Here is a 14513-nt window from a genome sequence, read left to right on the forward strand (position 1 = left end):
CAAAAAGCCTGGACAAAGCAAAACAAACAAAATAAAACAAAAAACACTAAAGAAAAGAAATGAACACAACTAAGCAAAAAAAAAAAAAATGAACACAAAGCAAAATCAAACCAATAAAAAAAAATAAAAATTTAAAAAGCACTCTGGGGAAGCAGCTTTTGCATATGAATTCTAATTTATTTGGCCTATCAGTTAAATCAGTCACTAAATTGAAGTTGACTAAAGCTTTTTGTTGTTTTTTTCCCCTTTTGTTTGGTTTTTGTTTTCATTTCAATTATTAGCATATTAGATTTGACTGCTAATTTGTTTTTCAAATCTTCATTTTTATATGTAGAGAGAAAGGAAAAAGGACATAAATGATGCAAAAACATGCAAACAGTAACAAAGTAGAATCTCCTTGTGAATTATTAGTATGTTATACAATATATTACTATATTAAATATAATTTTCAGTAACTATATAGCCCATAGGTTTATGGTCTGGTGTCATCTCGGGGACAGCGGGAGGAGATGCTAACTGCACTGATAAATGGGCTTTTACTGTTCAGCTCTGCCTATTAAACGTGTTTCTTATTATCGATCAAGCTAAACAACCTGATGGAGGGGAAGAGAAGTCACCTTGATATAATTCTATCTATCAATCATTCCTGAGGGCTTCGCAGACACGGCTGGCACTGCCATTAGCACAGACTGGCATTGTGTTTGGAAAGAAGAGCTATAGGGTCTTTGTTGATTAGAGCGATGAACGGTCAAACATCATATATATATGATGGTGTTTTATAATCGTTCAATATGTATAATAATTAAAATCTAATTTATTCTGATTGGCAAACATCTGCATTATAAATGTATTTCTTTTCAGTTATATCACAGACATTTTGGCTGTGTTTGTTTGTTTTACTCATCCTCTTTTCCTCTCCCAATTTTGTATGCATACTAGCTGGAAAAAATATAGGATTGGTGAAAATATACATGCTTGGCGTATGGTTAAGCTTGCTTCTCTTCTAGACTCAGTATTACCATACACTCTAAAAACTCCTGGGTTATTTCTTTAACCCATTTTCTGGGTTATTTGTGTTGGGTTAAAATTATGGGTTATTTTTTCAGAGAGTAACCATTTTCTGGGTTATAGGGCTAATATTTTGACCCAATTCCTGGGTTGTTTAGGTTTCTGGGTTATTTTTCAAAGAGTAACCCATGTTCTGGGTTAACGCCCCTTCCCCCGCTCCCAGATGTTCTGGAATTTTCTCACAACAGTCGTTTGAAATAACCGTCACTTGAACTTGAACGCACTCGATCCGTTTTGGCCTGGGCTTCTTCGGTGCAACTTCGTCGCGTATTCAAGGTAAGCAAGTATTTTCAGTGTCAATGTAACGTTAAACGTCTGTGTCCATGTCCCCGTTGCTATTTTAGCACCATTTGTTAAAAAAATGACCATGGCTTACCATGGTAATTCTGTGGTGAGCATGTAGCCGCCTGCGGATATCGCGACAACATCTACATTAACTAGCTTAAAGTCTGTGTAAAGTCAAAATAAATATGTGTTTTGAGTTTGTCAGACTAAATAAGAAAGTGTTATTAACCACCCAGCCAAATTTGACGTAACGTAATAATACGATAAGTACAGTGCAGCTAGTGGCGACTTCATGCCGCGTTAAGGGGGTCGAACACCGGACGAGAAGCACCGCGCTGCGCCGCGTCTAGGACAACTCGAGGTATCATGTACTTTCTCAGTTTATGGCCAGCAATATTGTTATGTTTTAGGACATTGTGGAATTAAGATAATGTCAGTACTATGTTATGGTTGTACTGTATAATTAAATACAATTGTTGCTGAGTCTGCAGTCTGAACACTTTACCTCAGAGTGTCCGTTAACTGAATGAATTGAGAATATCACCTGAAAATCCAATAACATAAGCAATTTTTATTCATGCAGCTGATTACTGTAAATTAATGTAAAATTAACTTTATATTGCAGCACATGGTGAAGTCAGTATATACATTAACGACGATTTGAGACAAATAAGTGTAAATTTAATATAAATCTATGTACGTGGCACTGCAGGATTTTGAACAAGGTCCTGAACCGTTGCTGGGCGCTTCCGTTGTGTGTACACTCATAGAGAATAATGTGTTTCAGTTTTAAATACGCATCTCTTCCGGTGTGCGACCCCCTTTAGCCGCGGCTAGAGCGACGAGGCAACACAATAGTTGAGTTATGTTAACATCAGCTGCGCTGTGCTTATCATATTATACAGTGCTCTACGGGCTTAAGTAGTGAGAGTTAAAGAAGTGTGTCAAGTGTTCAAATTGTTGCTAACCTCTATTGTTTTCTCCAGGTCATTTTAAATGGACAGCTTTGTTGCCGATAAGCTAACTGAGTGGCGGATGTCTGAGCTGATAGAGAATTTTAGAGGTGAGCGTTTTACTTTAAGGGATAAGTTCACCCAAAAATGAAAATTTGATGTTTATCTGCTTACACCCAGGGCATCCAAGATGTAGGTGACTTTATTTCTTCAGTTGAACACAAATGATGATTTTTAACTCCAACCGTTGCCGTCTGTCAGTCTTATAATGCGAGTGAATGGTAACACAATTTATAAGAGTCAAAAAATATGCTTAGACAAATCCAAACTGAACCCTGCGGCACGTGATGACACATTCATGTCCTAAGACACGAAACAAACGGTTTGTGCGAGAAAACCTAAGCGATTGTTAAATGCAGTTGGACATGGTGTTTTAGAAGTAAAAAATTATATAAATAATTTTCGGCTTCTCGCACAAACGTGTCTTAGGACATCAATGTGTCGTCACGAGCCGCAGGGTTTAATTTGGATTTATTTTTGGATTATTTTTTGACTCTTATAAATTGTGTTACCATTCATTCGCATTATAAGACTGACAGACGACAATGGTTGGAGTTAAAAATCATCATTTGTGTTCTACTGAAGAAACAAAGTCACCTTGGATGCCCTGGGGGTAAGCAGATAAACATCACATTTTCATTTTTGGGTGAACTATCCCTTTAACTGCCCTCATATCATCTCTCTATACTTAAATATTTTCTTTAATATGGCTTTAATATGTCAGTGCAAGATTTTGTGACAGTCACAACTTCTTCGACAGTGGGGAATGCATCTCTATAATAACCCTTATAGTTAAAAGATACTTGTGCCTTGTCTTTAAACTGTTATGCATAATAATGGGCCAGATATTCACCTTTGAATTAATGTCATTATTACACTTGTTAATGAAAGAAAAGATGTACAGTATAGACTGTCATTCACACAAAATGGGTAATGCTGCAAAAGAACCACATTAGTTAACTAGCAAATTGGGCCACGTTTTTTTTTTTTTTTTTTTTTAACAAAAAAACAACAACATCATTCCCTTAAAAGTGATTATTTGTTAGCTTGATAATCAAAGAGTGTCTGGTGAGTGGTTCACAATTGTCTCGACTTATTAACAATACTCATGTTGTCTTGTTTTCTGTCTTTCAGGTGAAGACAGAGATGAGGAGGCATTTCTTCTCTTAGATGAGGACACTATCAAAACTCTTGTCCCTCAAGTTCAATCCAGTTATTGAATGTTGTCAAATGTTTGAGAGAATGTGTTGTTTATTTTTCTATTTTTTCTAATGTCTAATGTTATTACAGTGTGACCTAAAATAAATAGGTCCAAGTGTGTAGAGTTTATGTAGAGTTTAATTTAATGCAATAAAAATGTAAAAGTGCCTGAAGTGTGTAAGTGCCTGAAGTTTTATTTTCTGAAATAAGGCATACTGGCATAGTAACCCAGGTTATTTTTTACCTTTGACCTTTGGTTAAAAAGGGACCTACTAATTTCTGGGTTATTTCAACCCAGATATTGGGGTTGTTCTTTTGACCCAGAAGTTGGGTTATATTAACTACAATTTTGGGTTATTTTAACCCAAAATTTGGGTTAGGTATTTAACCCAGAAGTTGGGTCAAAAAGAATAACCCATTTTTCTGGGTTGAAATAACCCAGAAATTAGTTGGTCCCTTTTTAACCCAGGATTTGGGTCAAAAATAACCCATTATGGGTTATTTTTGACCCAGGAGTTTTTAGTGTGTAGTACAAAAATCTACCATGAAAAATTAGTCAAGAATGAAAGTCTAAGAAGCTCAGAGATCACTTAAGCCTAAATCCTGGGGCTAAAAATAGCCCAAAGTTCAAAATATGGGCATAAGAGTGCCTTTGTATCCTTTCTGGATTTCTGAGAAATGCTGTTTGAATGGGCAAACATCAGATACCATTTAAAATGTAATTTTAAGTGGCAAGTGAAGCATATTTTTTGCATTAGCAAGTGACAGAAAATATTCCTTTTGGCATTTCTACTATTGTTCTAACCTCAGACGTAAAGTCTGATTCTTCCATCCAAAACAACAGCAGCTGGACCTTCATCTTTTGTTAAAAAACCCCAAGACAAGAGTTTCCAATGGAGCTGGAATGGAAAAGATACAGAACTTACATATCACAAGTCATTATCGACAAAGTAAGATCACTGTATAACAAAATGGAAGACTCTCAGATCTCACCAGGATCCATGGGGAGTGCAAAAAAGGTGGTTTTCTCTCACAAGAAGCATGACTAGTAGCCGATACTCTTGATTTCAAGGTTGCATTTGTTGGATTTCCCATCATATGCACAAACTGAAGCAAGACGCATGACTGGGGTCATGTTCTTCAAATACTTCAAAAACACCATCTTAAGTCATGCAGTAGGGTTGTAAAGACTGATGTTTGATCTCAGAAGTGAAGAGAAATTGAAAAACGAGATGCATTTTTGTCTGTTCCTCACACAAAGCTATCATATGTTTTTAAAATGATACTTTTATGCTGCTTTTTTGTCCTCTTTGAAGCTTGACAACATTCATCCCCATTGATCTTCATTGTAGGTATAAATGAGCATTTAGGACATTCTTCAAAACATCTCCTTTTTGGAATGACATCATGGTAAGGAAATGATGACAGAATTTTTGGGGTCCTTTAAACTCCCTGAAACTTTGAATGCATCATCTGTAGGTTAAAAAAACATAATGAAATAATAAAAAAATATAATTTAAATATCAAATATATCTGATCATTGTAGCAAAATGTTATCTGTTTAAAGCTAGCAATGATAGAATAATAACAAAATAAAAGCGAACATTTACCACCTTATGACGGCCCTGTTCTGAGCTAAAGGTCAACGACTCATCCATGTGGCTGCTGCGGCCCTCCTCTTGTTCTCCAGCCGCTCTCCAATCAGGAAGGCGCAAGGAAACAATTTGCCCAACACCTGGTCTGGGATCATGCTGGAACACGCTCAGTCTGCACTCGTTTGGGTCGCAGCCGTGATGGAGCTCTCGCGGCTTCCAGAAGTTTCTGTACTGTTGAAAGACATATGGCTGGGCACGGTTTTGCGTAACCTCTCTGAGCCCTTACCATCTGCCTGCAGGCCCAGGTGTGCCCGGTCTGGCAGGCTTCACCTCAGCTTCCCCGCACCACTGGAGTGCTGTCATTCACCGCTGCACTTCAGCTGATCTCATACCAGCTCCAAACGTTAAATCAATGAGCCAGCGGCGGCATGGGCTACAATTAAATCAACAACAGATTGAAAATGAACTCTGTTCTTCTTTTCTGTCATATAGTGAAGCTATATCAGGATGTCGCTACACAACAGATTAACCACAGTCATTTATTGGTCCAAATGTACTGCTTCTGTTGATCTGAGATCTGTTCCAGCCAGAAGCTACTTTGAAATTGCAGCTTGCCAAGTGAAAAGCTAATAAGAATTTAAAGCAGTTCAACATTCAAGCGACCCTTTTAAAAAAGTAATTAGCTACACTACCTGTTAATAGAAAGTAGCAAATAGCACTGAAGCTACTTAAAAAAAAAAAACAACAAAAAAAAAACATATATTTTTAAATAGCCATCTACTTATCTAATTGATAATATAACAAGCTTTTATGGCACAATAACTGTGAACAAAGTGATTTTGGAATTGTAACATTACAATGAACAGTTTAGTATTTGATCGAGCTACACTGAGTACTTGTTAAAAAGGTGGAGATCTACAGGAAAAGCTACTATTTTAAAATCAGTTATTGTTTAGTATAAGAGAGTCAGTTACTCACCAACACTGATTTCAGTTCAGTTTGCCATTATTAGGGCTAGCCAAACTCGCCGCTGGTTCCTTCAAGATTTTCCCATTTCTAATGGGTTTTTCCAATTTATGAGTAAAATAAAGCCTGTGGTAAACATAATTTGACAATACTTTGACGTTTTTTTCTACAATGTAAATTACACACCCATACTGAAAAGCAAATTTTGAAGTAGTTATGTTAATTTTTGAAAATGTACATTTTTAATAAGTAACTAGATAAGGCAGTTTGGGGTGTGAGTGTGCTGTATACGTTGTAGAACAAAACGGCAAACTATCGTCAAGTTATGTTTACCACAGACCTTTTTTACTCACAAATTGAAAAACCCCAAAGGAAAATCTCGAAGGAATCAGCGGCGAATTTGACTTCTATTTTTCAATCAGTTCACAAACATCCCACCTATTTTTTTCTCATTGAACATCCCGTTTTGAACAGAAATATGCCAGATTATATATTTAAATGAGTTGTAAATAGCAATTCACATTGAACCATATTCCTGAAAATGGAGCAGAATGAATTGTGTAAATCATTTGTAAAGTCATTTCTGACATAAATATACTGGAGCCAAACCTCAGAAAGAAGTCCAACAATCCCACACAGTGTTCCTGTACATGTAAAACACTAAGTTGTACTATGCTAAATGTGAATAGGCTTGCCCTATTTATGAATGTTTGGAATTAATTAAAGGGTTAGTTCACCTAAAAATTAATTTACTCACCCTCATGTCGTTTCAAACCCATAAGACCTTTGTTCTTCTTCAGAACACAAATTAAGATATTTCTGATGAAATCCAAGAGGTTTCTGTTTTCCCTATACACAGCAATGTCATTCCAAATTTCAAGGCCCAGAAAGGTGGTTCAACCGTAATGTTATGAAGTGACGAGAATACTTTTTGTGCGCCAAAAAAAAAAAAAAAAAAAAAAACAACAGCTCCTGCATCTGCACCACATGAACAGCGTCGGCCAATAATAAGCCAGTGTTCTGACACAGAACACGAAAGCACTCCACTCTGTTTACTATGTGAACAGCATATGAGACTGACATGGAAAAGAAGAAATTGTTGAATAAAGTCATTATTTTTGTTATTTTTTTGCACACAAAAATTATTCTCATCACTTCAGAACATTAAGGTTGAACCACTGCATTCACGTTGACTATTTTATCACATTTCTGGGCCTTGAAAGTGGTAATAATATTGCAGTCTATTGGAGGCCAGAAGGCTCTCAAATATCTTAATTTGTGTTCCAAAGATGAACTAGGAACTTGCGGGTTTGGAACGACATGAGGGTGAGTAATTAATTTCATTTGTGGGTGAACTATCCCTTTAAATCTGAGGTATATGAAAGGTTTCTGGATCTTGATGAGACTTAATTTTTTACGTGCAAATTACTCAAAATGTACTTATATATTTACAAATCTATTCCGTAGATTTTCCACCAAAATCAACAGAAAAAGTATAAACTGTTCATGCCACTGAGGGCAGCTTTCAGCAAAGTATCAAGTTATTTGGCTTTGTTGACAGTAAAACCATACATTTCTTTACCCATGAATGTGCCCTCTGCATCTCCGACCAACAGCATTCAGAATATGTTGGAGGCCTTGATATTGCAGTTTCAGTCTCAACTGTACCTTTATACAGTCATGAAAAGACATGCAGTAATTGAAAAAATGTATTCATTCAATAACTTGAAGGCCCATGCTGTGCCACCTGTTGCCAAGCAGGAAAGTCCTCTATTATGTTTCCTGTCATTTAGAGCCAGTTTGAAATAACTAAAGCGAAACATCCATTACAAACGCAGTCTTTAGCTCTGCACATTTTGTTCCCTAAAGGAAAACAACAAACCCAGAACCACAAGAGCATCCTTTTGAGGGCATACAAGGTTGTGATGGGAGGGTTTTGTAAATGTTGATTGTAGGGACGTTCTAGTAACATGGTCTGCTGGATTATGAGACTACAACACAGGATCTCAGGCAGAAGGAAGCTAGCGTTTGATCACTCATCAGGTGTCAACGGCAGCTCCGAAACGCAGGCCGAGGCGGCTGCTCTTGTTTGTGCCTCGCTCACAGCTCTTCAAAGTGTCTCTGCGGCTCGCCAGCGCTCATTTAAATGAAACTTTCTTTCAAATTTCTGCTGTTGCTCCTGTTGACACAGGACAGTTTCCTGAGAAAAAAAAAAAAAAAAAAAAAGAGTTATTCATCTATTTCTTCCTTTATTCCTTTTGCATTTTTTTACTCTGCCCTCTTCTCTCGCTCATGTTTGTGAGGATGATTAATGGCTGGATCTGAGATGCAGAACAGAGGTTATCAAAGGATTTGAGCTGTTCTACTACACCACATTAATTACATCACGCAGCAGGGAAAGTGCCGGGCGGCACTAGGAAGTATGACAAACACGGTTTTGATTTGCAGAGAAACTATGTTTACTATTGCAAATTTAATAATAATTTATTATAATAAAATACTCAGAATTTTACTATGAAATCAATGCAGGCTAAGCCCTTTTTAGTCATAACAAATAATACTGTAAAAAAAACAAAAAAAAAAAACAAATTGCACTGCATTGTGTGATAATAGTCTAAATTGTGGGAAAATACTGTAAATCTTTAACAGAAATTAAATTAAATGGAGAATGTTGTTGATGTGCCTTGATTTTTCTCATGAGAAAGAAAAACCCAGTTATCTCACATATGTCTCCCAGAGTTTCAGAAGAGATTTCAACATCATTTGTACTCAAATTCTCATAAAACCAAATATTCTGAGTTATGCTATTGATCTTAAGGCTATTTCAATAATTGTCTCACACTGTAAAAAATGATTTTCATGATTTGTTATCAAAACATTTTTTCTTTTGTCAAATCAACTTAGATAATTAATGTGGTTCAGATAACATAATATTTTAAGTTTCTGTTGATTAAACCAATCGCCTTCATTGTATTAACAAAAATTTTTTATTTCAATGAACTCAACATTTTAAGGCAACTTGCTTTTTTAAGTTAAACCAACAATTCTTTTTTAACAGTGCATTAGTGTCTTTCTATATTAATTTCTTAAGAAATTCTAGATGAAACATTTGAAAGAAAATATTTGAAAGACAAGTATTACTATTGTTCATTAAATTAATATTAACATAAAAAATCATTATATATATATATATATACTTAAATTATTTTAGATTACAAAATATTACATTATAAAACAGTACTATTAAAAATGCATAGTTTGTTCATGCTGCGTGAAAATTTAAACAACATAATAGTATCGACATTTGAACACATTATTACAATTAATATACAACTCATATTGTATATTATAAACCCCGATCACAGTTGCTAATTGATTAATAATAATAATAATAATAATAAATGCTATATCTGTAAAACTGTGAAAGCACAGCAACTAGTAGCCTGTAATTTCTTACAATGCACTTGATTCACAACAGAAAGCACCTCATATACATAATGATGAATATTTTATCTGAGCCTATCATGCAAGAGAAAGATGGACAAACTCTCCCCTTCAGTCGCAACAGACAACCTTAACTTCTCAAGTTAACTTTAACGAAAAGGAAAAGAATCGAATCTCTGTATATACGCGGAGATGGTAAATGTTAGCCCGCCTGCTGCATCCTACTCCATATCACTTGGCCCGTTATGAAAAATAGTTTGCTATTTTGGAACCCCCTGGCAGCCATAGTGGATCACCACAGACCCCGAGCTCATTTATCTTTTGTCAGAGATGAAGCCAAACTAACGCCATCTCCCGAAGCGGCTAAAGAATGAGGAGGGGAGAAGGGAGGTAAAAATAAACCGCCGGCACTCAGGTAACGACACGGAGAAGTCACTTTACAAGTAATGTGTGGCTTTTTAAAAGTGGAACTCTGTCGTTCCATTAGGACATTAAACACTTTTTGTTCCCAGGCAACCTGATTAGAACTGTCTTTCCCCAGCTGAAAGTTTGGGAAGAAACATGACGACAGAGAGCAAAATAAGAGAAGTGTTTTGCTGACTGGTGAATGACTTGCTCGCTGTTCTGAAACATTAATGTCTGACAGAATCAGCTCAAATTGAGGCGTGATGGAAACTGCAGAGCTACTATGAAACAATTATGCTTGTTTTGTCCCTTTCTCTCTCTACTACGACAGAGAGTGCATTAATGTATGCTAAATCTTTATAATAACACTGCAGGTGAGATGGGGGATAGCTGTAACAGCGGCTATACTGTATGTCAGTAACTATAAGGTTTTAAGTCAAAAAGCCAATTACACAAACAGTCATTTTGTTGGTTTCGGACATACAGTTTGAGCCATTAAATTAGGATAATTTTGGTTACTTTTTTCCTCCAAATTAAAATGAAAGTATTGTCATATTTTGCAGGCAAGAAGAAAACACAATAAAACCACAATGACTTTCAATAGTCAAATTTGAATCAAAAGGTTGAACTGTGTAATTTCATAAATGCCGAAGTTAGATGTCGTTTGTGTTAAAAAATGTGTTTTACAGATTTTGTTTTACACACGTATTTATAATTTTAGGCAATTTATAAATTACAGTACATGCTGGCCAAAACAATGATTTGATATTTTAGTACGTTACCTTTTGATTTCATGAATATTATAATTGTTTACTGTTTAAATTGTGCTAAAAAGCCTTTAATAGACATTGTGACAACATGCCCCAGTATTAAATTACCTGTATAGATATAATGTTTATATTTTTTCTCCTGGAGAATAATGGTGGAAGAATGTCTACAAAATAATAAAACCTTTTGGGTTCACTGGAATTTCTGTATTTATAATTTGCTTAACTTTGTTTTGTTTTTTTTAATTGATCATATAAGGAACATTATTCATGTTCATAGACTTGATTGAGCTTTTAAGCTTTTAAAGATTACTTAAAGGATTAGTTCACCCAAAAATGAAAATTCTGTCATTTATTACTCACCCTCATGTCGTTCTACACCCGTAAGACCTTCGTTCATCTTCGGAACACAAAATAAGATATTTTTGATAAAATCCGATGGCTCAGTGAGGCCTGCATAGACAGCAAGTTAATTTACACGTTCAAATGCCCAGAAAGCTACTAAAAACGTATTTAAAACAGTTCATGTGACTACAGTGGTTCAACCTTAATGTTATAAAGTGACGAGAATAATGACTTTTCAACAATATCTAGTGATGGCTGATTTCAAAAAACTGCTTCAAAGCTTAATGAATCTTTTGTTTTGAATCAGTGGTTCGGATCGCCTATCAAACTGCTAAAGTCATTTGAACTATTGAAATTTTGAAACACTTATGACGTAAGGAAGCCTCGTTTACTGAAATCACGTGACTTTGGCGCTCTGAACCACTGATTTGAAAATAAAAGATTTGTAAAGCTTCGAAGCTTTGTTCTGAAATCGGCCATCACTAGATATTGTTGAAAAGTCGTTATTTAGTTTTTTTTGGAGCACAAAAAATATTCTCATCATTTTATAATATTGAGGTTGAACCACTGTACTCACATGAACTGTTATAAATATGTTTTTAGTACCTTTCTGGGCATTGAAAGTGTTAATTATCTTCCTGTCAATAGAGGCCTCACTGAGTCATCGGATTTCATCAAAAATATCTTAATTTGTGTTCCAAAGATGAACGAAGGTCTTACGGGTGTAGAACGACATGAGGGTGAGTAATAACCCGAGGTGTGTAACAGGGCAAGTATATTTTTTTCTGCACAATGAATCTTTGATGACTGAATAAGTGCAATTCACCTTTATTCCACAAGGTGGCAATGTCTGATACACAATGATGAATTGACGTTTCACTCATAGTTACCGCAGGCAGAAAACGAAAGAATAGGACGTGTCATCAGCAAAACTTGAAATGGCTACTTGCAGAGCAAGTACTGAATGCAATCAAATATTGGTGTCACTGTCACTTGATGGTGGATCTGGTCAAGATTTGTTTTTGAAGATGTTGAAAATGATATGTTTGAGATCGCAAATATGAGCCAGATGCTGAATGTACTGAGAAATTAGTTCTGACGAGGACAGTGATGATGGCATAAACCATCTGCTCAAACTGAACCCTTCCAAGCTTCAAAAGGTAACATTTTATTCTTCTGTAATTGTTACTCTAAAATCAGGAAGTTTTATATTATCACGAAAGTTAGAGATCCATCAGTGTTAGATATAGATCCGGGTCGCTAAAGACCCTAAATATGTAATTATAATTGTTAAGGGATAAATATCTCATTACTTAGACGATAATAATAAATAAAATTTAAGTTTGACCCCTTTTACACAACACCATTTTGAACTAAAAATGGAAACTTTTTTATGCATTTTAAGCATTCATTTACACAATAACAGCATTTTGGGGGCTGTTTTTGAAATTATACCATTACCGTCTCTGTGTAAACTACAAAAAAAGTGAATTTGTGAAAACGGTGACGTGATGCGCATGACGTGTTCAGTCTATAGGAGCGTAGTGTTTCTTCTTTTCGCGGATCTGTGTGAATGGGATTGTTCTGACAATGTTGACATCTGTACACAAAAACAACAACAAAAAAACCACAAAGGAAATACTTTTCCATTTTCAGTACATTGTTGTTGTGTAAACATACCATAACAGGCTAAAAAAACTGAATTGTGGTATGTGAGCAAACATGACTATTGCATTCACATAGTCTCAAATATCTCTGACTCTCTCTCACTTTTCTTCCCTGAGGCCATGTGATTGCCCATCACTTCAAGGTCTGTGGCTCCGTGCACGACTGAGTGCGCTCGCCAAGCGATAAACCAACAGCCTCTGAATAACACATCTGCCTGACAGGGCAATGACCGGCCGGCTCTCTCGTCTCTGTTAAATAATCGTCCCAGAGTTCCTCGCCGCCCAGGTATCAGTGTTTATGATTTTTACTCAGGCATAGTGTAGGACGGGACAACAATCCTCATCCCATGTGCTCAGTGTTGCAGCCGGCTGCCTCGCCACGACAAAGACTGACTGACTCCTTCTTCTATTTATCACAAATACACACACACCACAGGGGAGCGCCGTCACAGTTTCGGTGGCATCGGTCCAGAGAGATAAACACTCCGGCCTGGTGCTGTACCTCTGGAACTCTGTCAGTCAGGGTGCATGCTGGGATTATAAATAAATAAATATATGGGCGCTCCGTCGTGATTGCCTCTCCATGCCTGATGTGGCACGCTGATGGCTTACGGCCACCGGAGATGAGCACCTGATGACAAGTCAAAAAGCACAAATGACAAGCTGAGCAACGTTCCCATAGTGCAACACGTTGTTACAACAAGATAGAAAACATCGACTGTCTATCTTAGTGTTTCCCTTGTCTTGTCATAATGTCATAAAATCTGAAATAAGTCATACAGTAAGTCATGCTGCAATATCATGTCACAGTATTTGAATACTAACTACAGAATAATGAAAACATAACTTTCATTTTGCCATAGTTACTACTCAAATATCAAACTCAAATGTTATTTGCTAAAATAAATGACCATTTAAAGGCAATATTTATTTTGAAAGAAATCATGCAGTCATTTAGCTGATGAAATTTCAAAAATACATCTACAATGTCCAGAAAACATGGTTTCAGAAAATTAGACAACTGACCTTTATAAGCCATTTAAAAAAAGATGCATCTATTTACACATTTTAAAACATTTTTATACTACTGTTTAGGATTTTTACAGTTTTATCTCTTATGCTATCTAAAACTGATTTATTATTATCAAAAATACAGTAAAAAGAGGAATTTTGTGTAATATTACTGTAAAAATGAACAGTGAAATTAATTAAATGAAATGAGTTTGTTTCACTCAAATAATAACGAAAGTTCATTGTACTTAATAGAAAAAAGTTGTGTAAACTCAAAATTCGATTGTAGTAAGCTGAACTTAATATGATTGAGTTGCAGCCGATTTCTAATTCCCAGCATACTTTGCGTCAGACTGTATAAGGAAAATAAATGTTGAAATTAAGTGTTATTTTGTGCTTTTGCACAAGATTTACATAGGAAGACATAAGTTAATGTTTAATGTTGTGTTATGTTGGGATTTACAGGGGGTTCTGTTATGTTAGTAGTGTAGTGTAGTGTTAGTAGTGTTACCATTGTGGTGTAGAGTAGAGCCTGTGCTTAGGTTGAGGATGGGCTGCAAAACTTTTAAAGGTGAATTTACCTCGGCATAGTTAAATAACAAGAGTTCAGTACATGGAAATGACATACAGTGAGTCTCAAACTCCATTGTTTCCTCCTTCTTATATAAATCTCATTTGTTTAAAAGACCTCAGAAGAACAGGCGAATCTCAACATAACGCCGACTGTTACGTAACAGTCGGGATCAT

The 14513-nt window shown here is 35.8% G+C and overlaps 1 long non-coding RNA gene across 1 annotated transcript; it reads left to right on the forward strand.

Moving 5' to 3' along the window:
• The first annotated feature begins 1068 nt into the window (after nt 1–1068).
• LOC137015432 (uncharacterized) lies at nt 1069–3608 on the forward strand. The gene is made up of 3 exons (XR_010893968.1): nt 1069–1344; nt 2340–2416; nt 3501–3608. It is a non-coding gene; the product is annotated as an uncharacterized lncRNA (long non-coding RNA).
• The last annotated feature ends 10905 nt before the right edge of the window (nt 3609–14513 follow it).

The sequence above is a fragment of the Chanodichthys erythropterus genome, chromosome 24 (assembly GCF_024489055.1).
Source record: "Chanodichthys erythropterus isolate Z2021 chromosome 24, ASM2448905v1, whole genome shotgun sequence".
Classification (NCBI taxonomy): domain Eukaryota; kingdom Metazoa; phylum Chordata; class Actinopteri; order Cypriniformes; family Xenocyprididae; genus Chanodichthys; species Chanodichthys erythropterus.